We start from the raw sequence: 7,604 nt of genomic DNA, 5'->3' as shown, positions 1-7,604 counted from the left end.
CTTGAGCTGCTTCCCTCTCTTTGTTATTGTGAGTAATACTATAATAGACATGGGTGTTCGTATTTCACTTAATATTCTGATCCACCCTAAAACAGATTTTTAAGTGGATGCCAAAGCAATGTAGTGGCCTGCTCATATAGCTATGATTCATAGGTTGTTACTACTTGTAAATTACTCATGTTAAAAGCTTAATAGAAAGTTACTATTATCTAACATAATCCTTTGACTAGCTTTACAGGGTGGCTTAATGTGTTATGTGCCTAATGTGTCTGTCAGTGGTGTGAATACTCTAGCTGTTCTGTAGGCATAAAAGAAGAGCATCTTCTCCTATTAAGGATTACAACTTAAGCCTAGTCTATTCCATGAATGAGTTAGTAAAGATAACTAAAAATATACAACAAGGAGAGGACAAAATCAATGAATGGGACCTTCTAAAAAAAACCTTTTCCAATTGGGTGCAAATAAAACCCTTAGACTAGGAAAAATATTTGGCAATGACATTTCAGACAAGAAAATCACAACTAAAGTTTACAGAATACTACAGGCCATCCATAAGAAAAAGACTGATAATTCATTTACAAAATGAGCAAAAGACATGACAATACACTTCACCAAGGAGGATATTTGAATGGCCTCAGATTAAAAGTCACCCACCTTTGGGTTGGTAGCATCGCTTTCTGTCTACTGTGCCAGGTATCTCTCTCTATGTTGACGTTATTGTTATTCCTAAAGAGATTGGATATAGAAATCTCATATGAATCAACTATTTCACTAAGAGAAAATCAGAGATTGGTCACTCTAGGAAATATGTACAAGTATAAATAGGATGACAGAAGAATTATTGAGCTATGGTGTTGGAGAAGAGCACTAAACATCCCATTGGCTGTCAAAAGAAAAAACAAATATATCTTGGAAAGAGTACAGTCAGAATGTTCTTTGGAGGCAAGGATGATGAGGGGGGCTATTTCTTGGAGAGGGACATGATGCTTGGAATTGTAGAGGGTCAGCAAAGGAGAGAAAGACCCTTGAACAGGTGGATTGACACAGCTCTAATGTGTCAGGAAGTGTGAGGATGGCACAGGATAAGGCAGGGTTCAGATCTGTTATTAATAGGGTATTCAACTCAACATCACATAACAACAACATCAACATGTTCACCACGGTATTATTCACAATAGCAAGAAGATGGAAACAACCCAAATGCACATCAACAAACAAATGGATAGAGAACTTATGGTACATTCACACAATGGATTGCTATGCAGGACTAAAGCACAGCTAATTTATAAAACACTACACAAAATGGTCAAATCTAGAAGACATTATGCTAAGTGAAATAACTCAGTCACAAAAGGATAAATACTGCATAAGACTGCTATTGTGAAAACAGGAGGGTAACTAAGGAGTGGAGGGAATAAGTATAGCATAAATAGAATGTACAGATGATGAACACTGTACAATATCAGGACAAGGGAGGTTCAACCTGAGACAACTTGACAAAAGGACAATATGGCTATGGCACTTAACAAATAGGAACAGGTTCATAAAAGGAAGATAAAGGGAGAAGGAGACAGAAGATGAGAGAGTAGGGAGAAGGAATAGGCAAGGTGCTGTGGGGATTTGATGATACAAGGTGATAAAATATGTGGACCAATACTGTACAAATTAATATATGCAAATCAATAATTTATTTTTAATTGTGCAGACCTAACTCTAGAATAATATAACAACATTCTGCTTCTTTAGCTTGATGCTTTTACTCTTCTCTTGCTTTAAATAAATTCATTACATCTTATTTTTATTTTATTCAAAAGTGCTTGGCAGAGAGTCAACTACTCTTTGGAATATTTGTAAGTAATAATTTTTAAAAGCTAAATAATTATTCCTATTTTTATTTTTATTTTGTCATAAGAAGCTGTGCTGCAATGCCAAAGGCATGCAGCTCAAATCTACTAGCTTCTCTGCAGGAGAACGATGGGCAATCTCCTCCCATGTGATTTACTGTCTCTGAAAAAAGCTCTGGAAAGTCAGCTATGTGTCACTTCTGACCTGAAGGCATACAGCAACAATAATAACAAAGTAAAATATAGTATAAAAAGAATTTTTTAAAAAATTTACACCTTCAGAAAACTGATAATGGGTCTCTATCCATTGGAATCAACTCCACAGTGCTGTGTTTGGGTTCACTAACTCAGGAGGAAGATGTTATTATAACTCCCATTTTTCAGGTGAGAAAACAGAGGCTAAGGGAAGTCAAAGAATTTTTCCAGAGTTCCACAACCACTAAGTGGTAGGGCCACTCACTCAACTTATTCTGACTTCAAAATCCATGTTCTTAACCCCAGGCTGTCTTGCTCCCATGTTGCTTTCTTCATTTATAGGCTTCTGAAACGTTGGCATGCTCAGTGTGCATTTACTTCCCTAGTGGTAGTCAGAATTTTGATCTGTTGCCTTTAAAAATACTTTATTGCAAATTACCAAGAGGTAAATACACTGTCTTCCTGCAGTTCTTCTGAATTTGTTGAAACAAGTCCTAGGGAAAGAGGACCTATTTTAGAGGAGGGAAAATAAGTTTGTTCTTTCTGCCCTCCACACATACCAAATTTATTATCAGCTACAGAAAAAACTGCTGAAACTTCTGGCTCACTTGGCCCTTCTCCTCCAAAGCAGGAAACAGCACAGCAAGAGACTTAAGTTCTGAAGTTCAATTGCTCTCCTACATGTCAGCCTGGGACAAAGGTTCAGTGCACTGGATATGGGCCCTGTATAAAACAATCATCAAGAGAATGTTTATGGAAAGTAGATTGAGATGTACAAGTGGGAATTTCCACCAGGAACTTGGGATAAACATTGAGTGAAATCTGCCTTTATGCTTGGCCTGTCCTGTGCAGAAATCTGCCTTTATGCTTGGCCTGTCCTGTGCACTGGTGTTAGAAGGTCCTACAGTATCTGTCTGTGCACCTAAAATGAAGAAATAAATTTCTCAGCTTTCTACTTGTAGCAGAAACTGAGCTTGAAAGTGCTTCACCTTTCCCTGTATCATAACAATGATTAATACACTTTATCTAAACATTCTTTCTTCAGAGCTTTGTTTTTAAATATAAACAAAAGCAGTATATTAAGTCTTTGAGAGAGAAAGAGTCTTCTACACAATAAAGACCTAAAGAAATGGGAAAATGTTCCCTGTTCATGGATAAGAAGACTCAATATTTATGAAAATGACAATTCTAACAAAAGCAATCTACATGTTCAACGTAATCTCAATACAGATACCAAATGCATGTTTCAAGGAAATCAAAGGGGAAACTATCAAGTTTATTTGGAGAGACAAGAGACCCCGAATAAGAAAACACTTCTGAGAAACAAAAATTAAGTGGGAGGCATAGCACCCTCTGACCTCAAAACCTCCTACACAGCCGTAGTAACCAAAATAGCATGGTACTGTTATAAAGACAGGCACATAGATCAATGAAACAGAATTGAGAACACAGAAATAGACCCAGCTATCTATGGTCAACTGATATCCAAAAAGGAAATAAACCCCATAAAAGGGGGAAATGAGAACTTCTTCAACAAATGGTGCTGGCAAAACTAGACTGCGACCTACCAAAAGCCAAAACGGGATCCACATCTCACACCATACACAAAAGTCACCTCAAGGTGGATAAGCCTCAAACAATAAAATTCATAAGACACAAACTAGATCAAGCTTAGAAGGCCTAGTATATGATATAAAGAAACACCCAGAAATGCACAATCTGAAGAGGATAGATGAATGGGACCTTCTAAAGAGTAAATCCCTGTGTACATCAAAATTTTTTCCAAGAGGGTGAAAAGAAAACCTAACAACTGGGAACAAACATTTGGCAATACCATCTCTGACAAGAGTCTTATAACGCAAGATTACAGAATACTCCTGGGACTCCACATGAAGAAGACTGAAAGCACAATCACAAAATGGGCAAAAGACGTGGAAAGAATTTTCAGAGAGAAAGATATTAGAATGACCAACAGACATATGAAGAAATGCTCAAAATCACTGACAATAAGAGAGCTGCAAATAAAAATTAAAATTAAATACATCTCGGCCCAGTAACAGTGGCAAAGTTTAACAAGATAGCGAGTAATGAAATGTTGGTGAGGATGTGGAGAGATAAGAACTCTTATACACTCTTGGTGGGATTTTAAAACAGTACAACCACTCTGGAAGGCAGTTTGGAGCTTCCTCAAAAAGCTGAACAGCTTTTCCCCTGTCGCCGCCGAGTTGTCCGGAGGCCCGGGTGTATTCAAGATTCCGCCCCACCTGTAACCCACCGCCATGGCCGAGGAAGGCATTGCTGCTGGAGGTGTAATGGACGTTAATACCGCTTTACAAGAGGTGCTAAAGACCGCCCTCATCCACGATGGCCTAGCACGTGGAATCCGCGAAGCTGCAAAAGCCTTAGACAAGCGCCAAGCCCATCTATGTGTGCTTGCATCCAACTGTAATGAGCCTATGTATGTCAAGTTAATAGAGGCCCTTTGTACTGAACACCAAATCAACCTGATAAAGGTTGATGATAATAAGAAACTGGGGGAGTGGGTAGGCCTCTGCAAAACTGACCGAGAAGGAAAGCCCCGCAAAGTAGTCGGCTGCAGTTGTGTAGTTGTTAAGGACTATGGCAAAGAATCACAGGCCAAGGATGTCATTGAAGAGTATTTCAAATGCAAGAAATGAAACCAATAAAGAACTTGGCATATTGCTTTTGTTACTTTTTTGAGGGGAGTGAGGAGCAATAAAATGGAGATTTTATAACAGATCCACCAGCAGTTTGAGTGACTAAACTACAGTACAAGATGAAAAGGGAAAAAAAAAAGCTGAACATAGGAATTCCATATGACCCAGCTATTCCACTGTTTGGAATATACCCTGAGAAAATGAGAACTGAAGCACAAACGGAGACTTGTACGCCAATATTTATAGCAGTGTTAATTACCATTGCAAGGCCATGGAAACAGCCCAAATGTCCAAGCTGAATCAAATGGATTGAGAAATGGTGGTACACAATGGAATACTATGCAGCATGCAGGAGCAATGATTGTGTAAATTACTACCTAACTTGGGAGAGACTGGAGTGCATTGTGCTGAGTGAACTAACTCAGTTCCATAAGGACAAATACTGTATAAAACCATTATTGTAGAATGAGTGTGAGGGGACTAGATGGGTCAGGATGCGTGGGGGGAGTTAATCATAGGGTCACACAATTTGATGGGTGGGGTGGGTGAAGGAAATAGGAAAGAGCCTGTCACTGTTCGCCAGCAACTTAACAGAGACACCCTGATGGAGGTAAGCACAACAGAGATACACCACTCTGCGAGAGGATCAGAGAGTCAATCCAGCTCAATTTTATTGGAACTGTAGTGCACTTATATACAAACATGTAAACAGGAAGACCGGATAGGGTGGGCTTACAGATGTGGGACATGCAGATTGGTTAGGAGAACCTCAGCCTTGTGTGTACCACTCCCAGCTCAACAGATGCAGCAACCATCTTCCCAGGTGGTGAGCTTTCTCAAGCTGGTACAGCCAAACACAGGGGAGCTTTCTCTACCCCATATTAAAGGCCATTGGGAGCTTAGGCAATCTGTCCTAGCCAGAGACCCTCCCTTCCTCTCCAATATTCCCCAAAATATCCTCCCTTTTTCTTTTAAACAAATTCAAAGAGGGGAAAGTCTGGTGTAGAGCCTCTGGTGTTTCTTGGGAGGACGACGATCCAATGACGGTAAGGGTAGAAAGATTATTCAGTGCAGCTGTGTGGGCATTGTATCCTGTGAAGAGGTCTGCGGCTGCTCTTGCAATGACAACTGGTGAGATAATAAAAAGGTTAGAATTGCCATAACTTGATTTCTGGATTGGATTGGGAGCTGACTATAGGATAGCAAGGAGAGCTACATGTATATAGGAAATGAGGGTGAAGAAACAAAAGCTTACAAAACCTGATTGATTAGCTTTTCCTGCTGTGGCAGTATTGATGGTCAAAGCAGCGATAAGCAGCATCATAAGCACCGGACCACTGGGTGTACCACTCTGAGGGTTAAGGTCAAGAGCCTGTTGGTTGAGTATCTGCAGCATGCCCCAGGTCACAGGTGTCTGAGGAGTCTGGGGCTTTGACTTCCCTTTCTTCTGTCTTATCTTGTAGTGGATGCTAAACTGACGCATCTTCTAGGTGGGTTGGAATCAGACATGATGAACAGGAACCCCCACAGGATGTTGTTTGTTCTGTGGGAAATTACAAGCAAAACCTCTCCCAACTGTTAGTAAATGATCCCCTTTCCATACTTGATCTAACGGATCCTTCTACAAAACCCATATTGGTGGCTTACTAGGAGGTGTATCTGATTGCCAGTGAACACATATGGGATGTTTTGAAAAAAACTGGCCTCATTATTAAGGCTTATTGAATTAAGCTGTGCCTTCGCCCACGGAGCATGAGCTCCATCATCTCTAACAGCTGTCCTAAGTCCTTTTAACTCTCTTCTAGCACATGGCTATCACTGTAAAGGATGTTCAGGTGTGCAATATATGCCAATAAGAAATATGTACCTCAGAATGAGCGTTACACTGATCACACAATACCTTGCGTAAAGGACACTCAGGTGTTGGGCGCACACCAACAGAGAACACACAAACCTCAGAGTTCCACCCAGCATCTCATTGACCAGACAACATCTCAGCCCAAGAATTTCCTGTTTCTTCATTGCTTTCTCTATATTGCCCCCACCTGCTTTATCAGCAGACTAGAGAAGAGGTGATGCAATCATCTCTAAATTCTTTAGGGCTGTTTTTAGATTCCCTGCCATAACACTTTATATTTTGTTAGTAGGGAGTGGGGTTTAAACAGCTGATGGTGCATTTCTTATAATGGTGCCGCAGTCTTTGTCAAAACCAGTTCTGATTGATCTCCTTTGTCAACATGTCCTTTGCCATTCCCTGTAATTCCCCCTGAGAGAGATTTCACCCTGATTCATTAGGAGAGGGGGAGCCACATCCTCTTAGCTACTTCCTGCTGGAAAAGAGCATTGTAGGTCCCAGGGTGAAAGCCATCCCTCATTACTCTAAAGGGCTCCAAGTCTGCACATTAAAGATGTGAACAGCATGAATCCAAGGGGCGATATCAACAACTGTTGTCCAAAACTAAAAAAGCTTGAGGTTGTGTAAGTTTGACCTCCCCACTTTCTAATAAGGCTATTAAACACTTTACTTGAGGATCTTTCAAATTGCTTGCCGAAACTTTTAAATTGCTTACCGAATTAAATAAAGCACTTGTCCAATAAGATGGACCTATGTTAGGTTCCCCACTCCCTGAAAGGGGCAAGCACAGAAAGAAGAAAGAAAGGGAAAGTCTTTTCCCTTGCTTTTCGCCTAAGCAAGGGGTGCTTACCCGATAAGGTAGACATATGCCAGGTCCCTTCCCTTCCACTTACATAAATTTTAAGCCTACGTCGTGTCCTCATGACCAAGTCAGGCCTCCAAGACTACGTCAGGCCCCCCAAACTACATCAGGTTTCTATTCCCTGGAGGGAGTGAGCACAGAAAGAGGTGCTCACCCGATCCCTGACAGGA

The 7,604-nt window shown here is 40.6% G+C and overlaps 1 pseudogene; it reads left to right on the top strand.

The window, feature by feature from the left end:
- The first annotated feature begins 4,318 nt into the window (after positions 1-4,318).
- LOC102864324 lies at positions 4,319-4,717 on the top strand (annotated as a pseudogene).
- The last annotated feature ends 2,887 nt before the right edge of the window (positions 4,718-7,604 follow it).

The sequence above is a fragment of the Elephantulus edwardii genome, unplaced genomic scaffold, assembly GCF_000299155.1.
Source record: "Elephantulus edwardii isolate Elephantulus edwardi_28Jun2011 unplaced genomic scaffold, EleEdw1.0 scaffold00083, whole genome shotgun sequence".
Classification (NCBI taxonomy): Eukaryota; Metazoa; Chordata; class Mammalia; order Macroscelidea; family Macroscelididae; genus Elephantulus; species Elephantulus edwardii.
Note: the sequence above shows the minus strand (reverse complement) of the source record. Positions and strands in the feature narration are given on the sequence as shown.